General features: G+C 45.5%; 1 protein-coding gene and 2 long non-coding RNA genes across 4 annotated transcripts in view; all 3 read right to left on the bottom strand.

Moving 5' to 3' along the window:
* Window positions 1–14,966, bottom strand: part of LOC116520190 (prelamin-A/C-like) — a 109,833-nt gene that overhangs the window by 50,238 nt on the left and 44,629 nt on the right.
* Window positions 6,146–10,305, bottom strand: LOC116520264. 2 transcript variants are annotated; one of them, XR_004256736.1, is made up of 3 exons: window positions 9,744–9,763; window positions 7,118–7,486; window positions 6,146–6,715 (listed from the first exon to the last, which is right to left on the bottom strand). It is a non-coding gene; the product is annotated as an uncharacterized LOC116520264 (long non-coding RNA). The 2 variants fall into 2 exon arrangements; XR_004256737.1 differs by lacking the exon at window positions 6,146–6,715 and having other exon boundaries at window positions 6,804–7,486; window positions 9,744–10,305.
* On the bottom strand, window positions 10,428–13,419 carry LOC116520269. Its single transcript, XR_004256742.1, has 2 exons — window positions 12,855–13,419; window positions 10,428–10,597 (listed from the first exon to the last, which is right to left on the bottom strand). It is a non-coding gene; the product is annotated as an uncharacterized LOC116520269 (long non-coding RNA).

Here is a 14,966-nt window from a genome sequence, read left to right as displayed (position 1 = left end):
ATAAGGGAGGCGTTGTTGTTAAATTGGGAAAAGGTTAAAAGATTACATTATTTAAAAATTCCAGTCTGGACATCAACAATTGAAGCATTTTTGTATCCGATAATATATAAAAAGGAACAAACAGTTAGATATACAGAATTATTGAATACAGAGGGTGAGCTCAAATCTAGTCAAGAGTTGAAGCAAGAAGGGATGGAAATGAACTGGTATTCATATGTACAGATACAATCTAGATATAATGAAGATAGAAAAACTAAAGGTCTTTATAACAAAATGACTGAGTTAGACAAAATTCTAACAGGTACTGATGAAAAAGTAATTAAAAAACTATATGGATATTTATTGGAGTTTAAATTGCATGAAGAACAAGTTAAAGAAACTATGATTGCTTGGGGGGGAAATTTTAGGTATGGGATTGATTTAGAGAATTGGCAGAAATTGTGGTCTCAAAATTACAAAATGACAATGTCTACTGCATATAGAGAAAACTTGTATAAGATGTTTTACAGGTGGCACCTACCCCCGACCAGAATCGCAAGAATGTTCAAGAATAAATCAGAAAAGTGTTGGAAATGTCACCAGATACCTGGCTCATACTACCCCATGTGGTGGACTTGCACTGAAGCCAAAAGATACTGGACTAAAATCCACATGTGGTTGGAGAAAATGATACACAAACAAATAGACTTTAAACCAGAGGTCTTTTTATTGGGAATCTTACCAGAAACCTACAAGAAAGACTTAAAATATCTGATTGTAAATGTGTTAACAGCAGCCAGAATTGTATTTGCAAAAAACTGGAAAAATGAAACAATACCAAAAGAGGAAGAAGTTATCCGAAAAATAATGGACTGTGCCGAAATGAGTAAATTGACATTTGAAATTAGAGAGCAAGAGGATGAACAATTTTATAAGATATGGGACTTGTTTTATCAATGGCTAAGGGAAAAAAAACTTTGGAAATGAAAAATGATATACTTATGCCTTAATTGGAAAAAGTAAATGATGATATAATTATGCTGTGAAATAATTCAACAATGATATAAGGAAGTGTTAATATAAGGTCTGGTGATATAATGTATAAGGTCAAGAACTTACTATAATGATATCTCGCTGCTGATAAGGCAATTCTAATAGGGGAACAAATGAAAACTGGTATATATAGACAGCGATGCTTTGTTGAACAATGAAGGAATAAGATCTCTGTTTGAAGGTATGAAATGCAAGGTTAACAATGAATAGAAGTATACTTTCTGGGGGGAAATAATGCTAATGTTAACTGAATATATATTGTATAATGAAAATGAGGCCTTTAGTTACATTAGATGAAATATCTGAGATGGTAAATATTATTTGAAGATGTAGATGTTAAAACAACCGTAACCAAACGACATGTTGCATGTGATGGTGGTTTCCCCCCCGCTTTCTTTTTGGACCCTTTTTTTTTGTCCTTTATGGCCTCCCCCTCCTCCCCCCCCTTTTTCCCCCCAAACCCTAGCTTATTGTGGTGTTTATTAAATGTATAGCAGAGAGATATGGGATGTATAAACTTAGTAGGGATGCACCTGTGATCAAATGACATATTGTATGTGAAGATGGGTTCCCCCCCTTTTTTCTCCTCTTCTCCTTTTTCCATTGTTGTCTGTGTAATAAAAAATAAATAAATAATAATAATAATAATAAAAAAGAAGATGTTGGATATCCATTTGTCTTAAGTAGTGTAGGGTTTCCTGCCTAAGCAGGGAGTTGGACTAGAAGACCTCCAAGGTCCCTTCCAATTCTATTTCTATTGTATTCTCTATATTCTATTCTTTCTGTATTCTATTCTAATCTCTTCTGAACTAAATGTTTATCTAGAACTCAAATAAATAGCTGCTTTTTGGTTTTATTTTTTTTAATATTTATCAGTCTCTCTTTTATTCCATACTTCTGGTTGAAAGACTATTCTATGTCATGCTAAACAAACGCATATTCTAGTGGCGGTGGGGGCTCGTTGGCATCTTCAGCAGCAGCCCTGCCTCCTGTGAGAAAACCGAAGATGGAGCAGATCCACGCAGATGACGTTGCTGCAACATGACTGGAGGAGGAATTCTGGGAGTTGAAGTCCACAAGGCTTAAAGCTGTCAGGTTTGAAGACCCCTGGGGTTTTTTTCCTAAAGGGTTAGGGGTGCGAGGGTCTTGTAAGCTTTAAGACTTGCACGCTTCAATGCCAGAGTTTCTGAGCCAACATTTAAGCAGGACCGTTGTTAAGTGATACTGATATTATATAACACTTTTAATTAAGCGGGTACATTGGGTGGTACATTGCGGGTACATACCCCCTTTCCTTCCAGATTTTCCCAAAAGGTTTGCACCACTCCAAAGGCGTACTTAGAGTCGGTGTAAATCGTTAAATTTGATTTTTCCCCCAATATGAGAGCTCTTTTCAATGCATATAATTCAGCTGCCTGTGCAGACCAATGGTTTGGCAACCTCCCCCCTTCCAAAAGAGCCCACGTGCCTTCCTGAATTATAGCGTACCCATTTTGCCTTTTCCCCTCCACCACTCGTGAAGAACCATCAATGTACCATCTTTCTCCCTTTTCCAAAGGGGTATCCTGTAAATCCGGCCTAATTTTTGTTTCTAAATCCACTATTTCACTACACCAATGTTCAATTTCTTCACCTCCTGATGAATTAGTTTTATTGAGGAATTGTGCTGGATTCAATGCCGAGTCCGTTGTTAGAACTAGGTCAACATGATCCAGCAACATACCCTCATATTTCAACAACCTTGAATCAGTCAACCACCTCCCAGCTTTCTGTCTCAACAGTGTTCTCACTTGGTGTGGGCTGCTTACAATTAGCGCTCCCCCCATTGTGATCTTCTCACTTTTCTTTACTAGTAAGGCCACCGCTGCGATTGCTTGAATACAATTAGGCCATCCCTGGGCCACTGGGTCCAAATTCTCTGACAAATATGCAACTGGCTTCCTCTGTCCTGCCCAAGTTTGTGTCAGGATTCCAAGAGCTACTCCCCCCTCCACGGTGACAAAAAGATGAAATGGGTTCTCCAAATTAGGTAAACTGAGAACCGGGGCCTTCACTAACAAGTATTTCAGCTCCTGAAAGTCCTCATCCAGCTCCTTTGTCCAACCGATTTTAAATGGCTTTGTTTGAGTTAGCTGTTCATATAATCCTTTTGTCCGTTTGGCATAATCTTCTATCCATATCAGTAATATACCTGCAATATCCAATCAGTCCCAAAAACTTCCTCAATTCTTTCTGCGTTTTAGGCCTTGGTTGCTCCACAATACCTTGGATTCTCTCAGCACTTATCTTCCTCGAACCCTGACTAATTAAATGTCCCAAATATTTTACTTCTTGCTCTACAAACTGAAGCTTCCCTTTACTTACTCTCAGACCCTGTTGGGCTAAAAAGTTTAGTAAAGCTATTGTTCCTTCCTCAGTATCTATTTTCTTCTTACCTGATATCAATAGATCATCTACATATTGTAGCATACCCACTTCCCTTAGGCAATTTAAACTTCTCTAAAGTTTGTTCTAATACTTGTCCAAACAAATTTGGGGATTCTGTAAATCCCTGTGGTAACACCGTCCACTGATATTGTCTCCTCCTCCCGGTAAAAGGGTTTTCCCATTCAAATGCAAATAAGGCCCTACTGTCTTTGTCCAAAGGACAAGACCAAAAGGCATCTTTTAGATCGATTACACTAAACCAGCGGTGGTCTACAGGTATTTTACTCAGAATCGTGTAAGGATTTGGGACCACCGGGTGCCTAGTTTCCACAATTTTATTCAAAAGCCTCAAATCTTGCACCATCCTATAGGTGCCATCTGGTTTTCTTACAGGCAATATAGGGGTATTGTAAGGTGACATGGTCCCTTCCAACAACCCGTCTTCCACCAACTGATCTATTACTGGTTGGAGACCTTTTCTTCCTTCTATCGAAATATTATATTGTTTTTGGCTCATGTTTTGTGTCATGTTTTGTGCTTGTGGAATAGCTTCTTTCATTCCTTTTATGATTATTGATCTCAAATCCATCATATTCTGTCTTCCCTCTGCATCACTATTTTTCCAATTTGGCCTTACTAATGGGTATTTAATATCCCCTCTGATTTGGTTTCCTTGTACTCCCGGATTCTCCCTTTCCCAAATTGCCATTGCAGCTGTCCTAATTAAATTTCTTTCCTCTGGGCTAAACAAAGTTCTCATTATATTTTGCATTTCATCCCAGGTATAAACGTTAGGTCCTAATAGGGCATCCAACTGATCGCTTACGGTCAGGGGATCTTCAACAAAACTTTTCATTTCTTTCTTAAATGCCCGTACTTCGGACGATCGCAAGGGTTCATGTACATATGTTATGATCGGAATCCCATTGGGATCATTTCCGTTCGGGGTTTCCCTTAAAGGGAATTGCTTAATTTGTTCTCCTTCTTGTGTGGAATCCAAAGGAGGCTGTCTAATTAGTTCCTCTTCCTCCATCTGCCTTGTTAAATCTTTCCTCACGTTTGCTAGCTCATTTCCCCTACAAACCTCCCTTTTTCCTGGAATCCACGGCCCTGAGTTGGTCAAAACCGGCATAGGTGGGGTCACAAAATTGGTGGTTTCAAAGGGATTACTTGTGTTCCTCTCCACCATTTGGGGGCTTAAAATCGGCATAGAAGGACTGAGCCATTGGCTGGGTGTCAACTGGCTTATTCCTCCAGGCATTTCAGGGTATAAAGGGGGGTTTAACACATTGGCTGGATGCGGGGGATTTTGAATATGAATCATATTATATGGGGGAAGAGCAGCAACTTGAGGAGGAGATGTAATTTTTAACAAATCTCTCCTCGTCTCCTCCTTCTCCTCTTCTTCTATCTCTTCAATATTTTTAGATTTGGCTATCAAAATTCTTTCCGAAGGCCAAAGTTCTGGGTTCCACAATAAAGCATAATCTAACTCATTGTCCAAACTCTTACATTGTTTTTGTTTCACGTAATCATACAGATTACGGCATTGAAAATAATTTACAGCACCATCTCGTGGCCACTCAATATTATTATCTTCCCACCAAATAAAACAGCACAGATTTACCATATTCTCTTTAGTCAATCCCAGCCTTAAAACCTCTCGATTATAGGGTGGGGACCCCCACCCAGCCAATATCTGGCCTAATGGGCCATTTGGATTGATTTTAAGTTTGGGATTCCTTCTCATTTTCTTTACACATTTCATTTTTGGTTTAATTGAACTTCCACCACCCATCTTCCCGATTGATGGCTAACCTTTCTCCCGAGTATGTGTTCCTATGTCCCTCTCAACAACCCTTCCAAACTCACACGTCACCGTCCCCGGACATTTAACAATATCCCCTTCACTCACTCCGTCCTGCGGGTCTCCCCTGAGACCCCTCAAAAGGACTTCCTCCCGGCCCCCGTTGTTGATTCTCACCACACAACTCTAACTGTGACCGCCCTGGGGTCTTGTTCTGGTGTCTTTACCAGGTACTCACTCAGGGTTCTGTGCACAGATGTTTCCCGGTCGATCTCCAAGCCGTCTCTTCCTCTTTATTCAACCCCCCCTACTCCTCGTCTATCGCACAATTTTTACGGGCTTCCAAGAGCTGCGCAGTCCTCTGGGTGATTCTTCTCCTTTCAAAAAGGAAAGGGGTGCACCTGAGGAGAATCCCTCAGAGTCTCAGCGCAGATTGGATCCCGGACGAGCCCCCAATTTGTTTGTAGAATTTAAAAGAATTCTAGAGACGAGGTTCGGAGTAGAAGAATAAAGTTCATTTTTATTATCCAAAAATCAGAGCTAATTTGAAAACGGTTTGCAAAGCGTTGGTGGGTCTCACCCTGACTTCACCTGAGTCACAAAGGAGAGCCACACCAAATTCGAAAGTGAAACAGTAGTTATACCCTCCCTAACTCCTCCTACTCCTCATCAGCTAGCCTGACGAGGGTGGTTACAGACCAATCAGAGACAATAATTACCCTATCTTTTACCTTATTTGGGAATACAATTTTTAACCAATTAGCCCTTGGCATCCTTCTGGCCAATCAAGCAATCACATTTTCCCGCTCAATTCATAGCCACTCCTCTTACAGTTCATTGTTCTCCTCTCAAGTATTTACATATTCCTTCTCTCCGCCATTACCACGTGGTATAGCTCCCCCTAGGGGACTATTTCAGTAAAATATAAACACTTTATATTATATTATTACTCCAGTGTGACCGTGTTGTGCCCAGGATTTCTTCCGTCTGTTAGTCTGCAATGGAGATTAAGAGTCCGTTCAGAGGCCCCCAGTGACAATGAAGGCAAGCAGACAGCCGAAATCATCCTCAGTTGTAACAATTGTTTTCATTATTCTCAGGTGTAGAAATTGAAATATTTACACCAAGAAAGGAGAATCTTTGTAGCTCAGAGCTGACACGAGGGATCCTGGGGGGCTCCCCGAGTTTGCTTGTTTTCTTGCAGGCATTTCAAGGAAGCTCCGGCAGCACCAAGGATCCCTGAAATACTTGCCTGCCTCTCCTTGTTTTAAACAAAAGGGCCAAATAATTTTAGTAAAGCCAGTCCTTATTTATTGTTCATTTCATGAACTAAATTGACAGGCCATCCATGTCACAGACTCTGGGCAAACTTCCCCTCTGTGTGGACTGGGTGGAAATGAGGAGATCTCGGGAATCACAGGGTGGAATCTTCCCCAGCATTCACGGCTACTGAAAGAAAATACAAAACAAAGGCCTCTTCATCAGAACCTGAAATGGGAAGAACGGAAGTTTTGCCTTTGTGTCCATTGGACACTTCAGACCACCTTGCAAATTTAGCCTTCAGCTGGTTAACCTGCTCCCATTTAACAGGCTTGTAAATCTAACAAGTAAAGAGAGAAATGCGTTTAGCCTCAATTCCAGTGTAATCTTTTATTTCTGGAATAGTTAAATGTAACATGGATTCTACACTGGGCTGTGTTTTAAAAAGTCATCGCGGGCTCCGGAGGAAGCCGGGGGGGTCAAAAGGGCCAAGTAGGAATCTGGTAGAAGAGAATAATTTTAGTTCAGGGTTGAACTGTGGGGGCCTTGGGGCTTTCTGGCCTTGGGGCTTTTCTGCGCTGATGAAGTTACCTAGTTTGGTAATGAAACATCCAGGTTCACAGAGCACCAAGGAGCCCCCAGATCCGAATCCAGCATCTCCAGCCCCAGGTGGGGTCTCGGTCCGGGTGGCGCCAAGCTCTGCTTCTTCCCCTCTTCCTCCCTTCTCCAGAGCCACTGCAGTGCCAGCGGAGATCCGGGCGAGTACAACCTGCGTTCTCGCACAGTGTTGTGTGACACATGTGGGCAGCCAGCAGAGAAGTCATCCGGGGGCACGAATGTGGGCACCAGCACCATGTCCACCGGCTCCTCCTCCTCCAGCTTCACCATCATGCGCAGCTACCTCAGTGGAGGCACCAACCTCGGGGAGAGCCTCCTGCCCCGCTCCTACATCCTGGGCAGCTATTAGAAAGAATAAAATTCTAGAATAAATTTTAAATTAACATACCTCGACTCTTTGCAACTGTTCTTCAACTTGAACTTGAAGATCTCTATTATTATCTCTATATAACCTACTATTCAGTAGGGAGCGGGTTATCCTAAACAGGGCGGCTGGGCGGGACTCAGCGGACGCAACCAAGGTGGCTATATAAGATCTTTTCGCTGCCCTAAGAGCCCTGGTGTATTCCTTGGTGCAGGTGGTTACTATTGCTCGGTTCGATTCGGACTTATCGGACCTCCATAGGTGCTCCAGGTGTCTCCTCCGGCGCTTCATCTCCCGGAGTTCCTCGGTAAACCAAGGAGGTCTCCGGGATCCGCCGCCTCGGAGGGGCCGTAGTGGCGCAATCCGGTCGAGGGTCTCCGATGCTGCCGAGTGCCAAGCAGCAACCAGAGTCTCTACCGGACTGTGGGCGAAAGTATCAGGAATAACCCCAAGCTCCGTCTGGAACCTTGACGGCTCCATAAGTCGCCTGGGGCGGAACCACCTGGTCGGTTCCTCCTCCCTACAGTGGGGGTTTGGTCTCCGGAAGTCAAGCCTCAGTAGGCAGTGGTCTGACCACGACAGGGGTATGATGTCGTTACCCCTCAGACCAAGATCACAAATCCACTGCTCCGAGAGGAATACGAGGTCGAGCATGTGACCCGCTGAATGGGTTGGGCCCTGAATTACTTGGGTCAAGCCCATGGCTGTCATGGAAGCCATGAGCTCCTGCGCCCCATCAGAGTGTTCGCCGAGCGATGGCAAATTAAAGTCCCCCAGGACCATCAGCCTAGGGAACTCAATTGCCAGCTCGGCTACCGACTCGAGGAGCGAGGGGAGGGCTGCTGAAACGCTGTTGGGAGGCAGGTACGTTAACAGCAGACCCACTTGACCCTTGAGGTCCAACTTTACCAGCAGGGACTCACACCCGGCAAGCTCCGGAGCAGGGACCCTAGGAGGAGCTAATGACTCCCGGATAACAATCGCCACACCCCCACCCCTTCCCTGGGCTCTCGGCTGGTGCAGCACCTGAAATCCTTCTGGACACAGCTCTACAAGGGGGACTCCTCCCTCTGGGCCCAGCCAGGTTTCAGTAATACATGCCAGGTCTGCCCTCTCGTCTAAAATTAAGTCCCGGACGAGAGGAGCTTTATGTACCACAGACCTGGCATTTAGCGACAGCAGCCTGAGTCCAGGGTCCTGATTGCTTACGCCATCTGGTCTCGGAGTGGGACTCATAGGGCCGGAAGGAGGGATCTCTGTAATGTAGGGAACCCTCCTTCCCCGGTAATGGCCCGCCCTAAACTCCCCGCCATATCTGCCCCTCCCTGTTACGACCGTGATACTCCGACCCTCTCCCGTGTCTCTAGTCCCCTCAACCACCCCCATGGCCCCCGCATCCCCCGCCAGGTCCTCCGAATCATACATACCCATGCACTCCCCCAAGCAGTCCCCACGTAAAAGTTAAAACACAGAAAATTACAACAGTATAATAATAAAAAGTGGGACATTCATTCATCTCATACATATCCCATGCATATCCCATACAAAGAGAGGGAAAAAAAGATGAAAGAAAAGGAAGAAAATAAAATAAGTTGCGCAGTTAATTACAGGTTTAAAATGCGAGGTCAGTTAACAGAGCTGGCTCTTAGTGTTCAAGGTTGAAGTAGCTGGAGACCAGTTACAGTTCGGGTGGAATATATGGGGGGGTGTCTTATAACCCCTCTCTTCTTCTGCAAATTTATAAAAGCTCAACCGGCCGGAGCAGTCCAAGATGGTAAAAGGTTTTCTTGTACAGGCACTGTCTAGGGCGATGGCACGAGGGCAGTCACAAAGAATAGTAATAGTGACAATAGTCCAAGTCAGATGGAAATATGCCAACAAGCCTAGGAGTCCAGAGGTTGTGGCAGAGAAAGGCCAGATGTTAAAATGCCACAGTAAGCGATAGTCCAGCGCCAAACAGAGAACACAGGGGGAAGACTCACAACAGCGGGGGTAAGCAAAGATGGAGTCACTTCTATAGGGCCACCTGACCAGGCAAGAGCGGAAGAGGGGGGGGGCAAAGACGGGGCGAAGGCAAAGCCATACGGGAGGGAGAGCCATCCGAAGAGACTGCCGCGGCACCAGGCAAAGCCAGCCGCCCAGCTTCCTCAGTCCCAGTAGTAATGATCGTCCACTCTCCCTCCGAAACAGCAATAGTCCAGCAAAGCCCCTAAAAAACACAGCCAACACGCTCACCCTCAGCAGTGTTCTTATCCGTCTGCTCTCTCTCCAAAATAATGGCGGCTGAGCAGAGCCCCCACAGAGCGCTATCACCAGTTCCAGTAATTCCTCCGTCTGTCCGCTTGCATTCCGGGGAGATGGTAACCAGAAAAAGCCCCCAGGGAGTGCAGCTAGCAAGACGAGGGCACCAGAACCTTTAAATAGCGCCGAGGGAAGTCGCTGCCAGCGAAAAACGCCAAAGACGCCGAAATCCGCTATTGCCGTTCCCAGCGTGGCTTCGCTTCCTCTACCGTCAGGCAACACACAGACCTCCGATGATGTTTGAGCGAGCCGGGGGCGCCCGAGAATGGCAGCCCCCGCAGAGGTCTGGCCCCTTCGGATCCCCCAGACTTCGGACATCCCTAAGCTCTTCATAGAAAAATTGGCTCGGTTTTCTTGGGGTTTCCAGCGTTTTTCCGTTTAAATCAGCACGGAGAAGAACGTCTAGCAGCCATCTCGGATCTCGCACATGCGCAGATCTGTTCTTCAACTTGAACTTGAAAATCTCGATTCATCTCACGTTCTTCCTGAATTTGAGTAAAACATTGTTAATTTATCCAAACTTAGCTCTGCTTCTTCCCCTCTTCCTCCCTTCTCCAGAGCCACTGCAGTGCCAGCGGAGATCCGGGCGAGTACAACCTGCGTTCTCGCACAGTGTTGTGTGGCACATGTGGGCAGCCGGCAGAGAAGTCATCCGGGGGCACGAATGTGGGCACCAGCACCATGTCCAGCTCCTCCTCCTCCTCCAGCTTCACCATCATGCGCAGCTACCTCAGTGGAGGCACCAACCTCGGGGAGAGCCTCCTGCCCCGCTCCTACATCCTGGGCAGCTATTAGAAAGAATAAAATTCTAGAATAAATTTTAAATTAACATACCTCGACTCTTTGCAACTGTTCTTCAACTTGAACTTGAAGATCTCTATTATTATCTCTATATAACCTACTATTCAGTAGGGAGCGGGTTATCCTAAACAGGGCGGCTGGGCGGGACTCAGCGGACGCAACCAAGATGGCTATATAAGATCTTTTCGCTGCCCTAAGAGCCCTGGTGTATTCCTTGGTGCAGGTGGTTACTATTGCTCGGTTCGATTTGGACTTATCGGACCTCCATAGGTGCTCCAGGTGTCTCCTCCGGCGCTTCATCTCCCGGAGTTCCTCGGTAAACCAAGGAGGTCTCCGGGATCCGCCGCCTCGGAGGGGCCGTAGTGGCGCAATCCGGTCGAGGGTCTCCGACGCTGCCGAGTGCCAAGCAGCAACCAGAGTCTCTACCGGACTGTGGGCGAAAGTATCAGGAATAACCCCAAGCTCCGTCTGGAACCTTGACGGCTCCATAAGTCGCCTGGGGCGGAACCACCTGGTCGGTTCCTCCTCCCTACAGTGGGGGTTTGGTCTCTGGAAGTCAAGCCTCAGTAGGCAGTGGTCTGACCACGACAGGGGTATGATGTCGTTACCCCTCAGACCAAGATCACAAATCCACTGCTCCGAGAGGAATACGAGGTCGAGCATGTGACCCGCTGAATGGGTTGGGCCCCGAATTACTTGGGTCAAGCCCATGGCTGTCATGGAAGCCATGAGCTCCTGCGCCCCATCAGAGTGTTCGCCGAGCGACGGCAAATTAAAGTCCCCCAGGACCATCAGCCTAGGGAACTCAATTGCCAGCTCGGCTACCGACTCGAGGAGCGAGGGGAGGGCTGCTGAAACGCTGTTGGGAGGCAGGTACGTTAACAGCAGACCCACTTGACCCTTGAGGTCCAACTTTACCAGCAGGGACTCACACCCGGCAAGCTCCGGAGCAGGGACCCTAGGAGGAGCTAATGACTCCCGGATAACAATCGCCACACCCCCACCCCTTCCCTGGGCTCTCGGCTGGTGCAGCACCTGAAATCCTTCTGGACACAGCTCTACAAGGGGGACTCCTCCCTCTGGGCCCAGCCAGGTTTCAGTAATACATGCCAGGTCTGCCCTCTCGTCTAAAATTAAGTCCCGGACGAGAGGAGCTTTATGTACCACAGACCTGGCATTTAGCGACAGCAGCCTGAGTCCAGGGTCCTGATTGCTTACGCCATCTGGTCTCGGAGTGGGACTCATAGGGCCGGAAGGAGGGATCTCTGTAATGTAGGGAACCCTCCTTCCCCGGTAATGGCCCGCCCTAAACTCCCCGCCATATCTGCCCCTCCCTGTTACGACCGTGATACTCCAACCCTCTCCCGTGTCTCTAGTCCCCTCAACCACCCCCATGGCCCCCGCATCCCCCGCCAGGTCCTCCGAATCATACATACCCATGCACTCCCCCAAGCAGTCCCCACGTAAAAGTTAAAACACAGAAAATTACAACAGTATAATAATAAAAAGTGGGACATTCATTCATCTCATACATATCCCATGCATACCCCATACAAAGAGAGGGAAAAAAAGATGAAAGAAAAGGAAGAAAATAAAATAAGTTGCGCAGTTAATTACAGGTTTAAAATGCGAGGTCAGTTAACAGAGCTGGCTCTTAGTGTTCAAGGTTGAAGTAGCTGGAGACCAGTTACAGTTCGGGTGGAATATATGGGGGGGTGTCTTATAACCCCTCTCTTCTTCTGCAAATTTATAAAAGTTCAACCGGCCGGAGCAGTCCAAGATGGTAAAAGGTTTTCTTGTACAGGCACTGTCTAGGGCGATGGCACGAGGGCAGTCACAAAGAATAGTAATAGTGACAATAGTCCAAGTCAGATGGAAATATGCCAACAAGCCTAGGAGTCCAGAGGCTGTGGCAGAGAAAGGCCAGATGTTAAAATGCCACAGTAAGCGATAGTCTAGCGCCAAACAGAGAACACAGGGGGAAGCTTCACAACAGCGGGGGTAAGCAAAGATGGAGTCACTTCTATAGGGCCACCTGACCAGGCAAGAGCGGAAGAGGGGGGGGGCAAAGACGGGGCGAAGGCAAAGCCATACGGGAGGGAGAGCCATCCGAAGGGACTGCCGCGGCACCAGGCAAAGCCAGCCGCCCAGCTTCCTCAGTCCCAGTAGTAATGATCGTCCACTCTCCCTCCGAAGCAGCAATAGTCCAGCAAAGCCCCTAAAAAACACAGCCAACACGCTCACCCTCAGCAGTGTTCTTATCCGTCTGCTCTCTCTCCAAAATAATGGCGGCTGAGCAGAGCCCCCCCAGAGCGCTATCACCAGTTCCAGTAATTCCTCCGTCCGTCCGCTTGCATTCCGGGGAGATGGTAACCAGAAAAAGCCCCCAGGGAGTGCAGCTAGCAAGACGAGGGCACCAGAACCTTTAAATAGCGCCGAGGGAAGTCGCTGCCAGCGAAAAACGCCAAAGACGCCGAAATCCGCTATCGCCGTTCCCAGCGTTGCTTCGCTTCCTCTACCGTCAGGCAACACACAAACCTCCGATGATGTTTGAGCGAGCCGGGGGCGCCCGAGAATGGCAGCCCCCGCAGAGGTCTGGCCCCTTCGGATCCCCCAGACTTCGGACATCCCTAAGGAGCTCTTCATAGAAAAATTGGCTCGGTTTTCTTGGGGTTTCCAGCGTTTTTCCGTTTAAATCAGCACGGAGAAGAACGTCTAGCAGCCATCTCGGATCTCGCACATGCGCAGATCTGTTCTTCAACTTGAACTTGAAAATCTCGATTCATCTCACGTTCTTCCTGAATTTGAGTAAAACATTGTTAACATTGCTACATGTGAGGATGGTTGTTTTTTTTCCCGCCTTTCCTTCTTGGACCTTTTTTTGTCCTTTTTGGCCTCCCCCCCTCCCCCACCCCCCTTTTTTTTAAACCCTAGCTTATTGTGGTACTTATTAAATATACAATAGAGAGATACGGCATGTATAAACTTAGTAGGGATGCACCTGTGATTAAACGACATATTGTATGTGAAGATGGGTTTCCCCTCCCCCCCTTTTTTTTCCATCCTCTCCCTTTCCCATTGTTGTCTGTGTAACAAAAAATAAAAATAATTAAAATAAATAAATAAATAAAGTTATTAAAAAAAAGCTGAAGAAAAATCAATGCCTTTGAATGGTAGTGTTGGAAAAAATTGCTACGAATACCTTAGACTGGAAGAAAAAATAGTTCATCGATAGATAACAGAATGCTTGCTGGAAGCACACATAACGAATCTAGTTTAAATATTGTGGTCACATAAAGTGAAATCTATAGTCATTGGACAATATCCTGGCACTTGGAAAGTTCAAGAGATAAGAAAAAAAATACCTACATGACTAGATGGCATCAGCGATGACACAAAATGACTTTAAAAGAACTCAAAGAAGCAGTTAATGACAATTGTGTCAAAGATTGGCATTCAGTAAAGTTTAGAAGTGATCAAACAATTGTAAAATGAAATCAAGAGATAAATTGACTGCTGATTTAGTTTTCAATGGTTTTTGTTTACAGTTAATATTTAAGGTAGATAACAGTATACTTGGAATTTAGCATCACAAAACAGTATTTGAAACTAAACTATGTATAAAAGAGGACCATTTAATTGCTAAAATGCATAAACTTTTGTTGAAATTTGAAATGGAAGAATAAGCGGAACAGTATATAAAGTGAGCAAATAACTTTGGACAATATTTATTATTTTATTTATTCATTTATTTATATCCTGCCTTTATTATTTTCATAAATAAGTCAAGGTGACAAACATATCCAACACCTCTCTCTTCCTATTTTCCCCAAAACAACCCTTGTGAAGTGGATTGGGCTGGAAGTGACTGGCCCAAGGTCACCCACTTGGTATTTATGGACTTGAACTCACATTGCCTTGCTTTCTGGACTATTGCCTAAACTACTAGACCAAACTGGCTCTATCAATATAAAGAGAGAACAGTGGGAAAATATGTAACTATGAACTTTATAAATGATGTACCACTGGTACATGACTCCAGAAAAAAAATATCCAAAATATATCAAGATGCTGCAAATTTATGATGGAAATGTGGAAAATATGAAAGGTCATTTTATCATGACTGGCAGACATGCACAAAAGCTAGAGAATCTTGGGTTAGAATATGTATAGTGATAGAAAGAATTTTAAAGAGTAATATATTCAATTGAAAGCAGAGATCTTATTGGAACTAATAGACAGACACTTAAAAAAGAGTCATGGAAGACTTTTATATGTAGCTGCTGCAAGATTTTATGCTAAAAATGGAAAGCTTCCGAAATATGTATGATGGAGAAATAATGGTAAAGATGACAG

Source organism: Thamnophis elegans, chromosome 17, assembly GCF_009769535.1.
Source record: "Thamnophis elegans isolate rThaEle1 chromosome 17, rThaEle1.pri, whole genome shotgun sequence".
Classification (NCBI taxonomy): Eukaryota; Metazoa; Chordata; class Lepidosauria; order Squamata; family Colubridae; genus Thamnophis; species Thamnophis elegans.
This window is presented reverse-complemented; position numbering and strand designations above follow the sequence as displayed.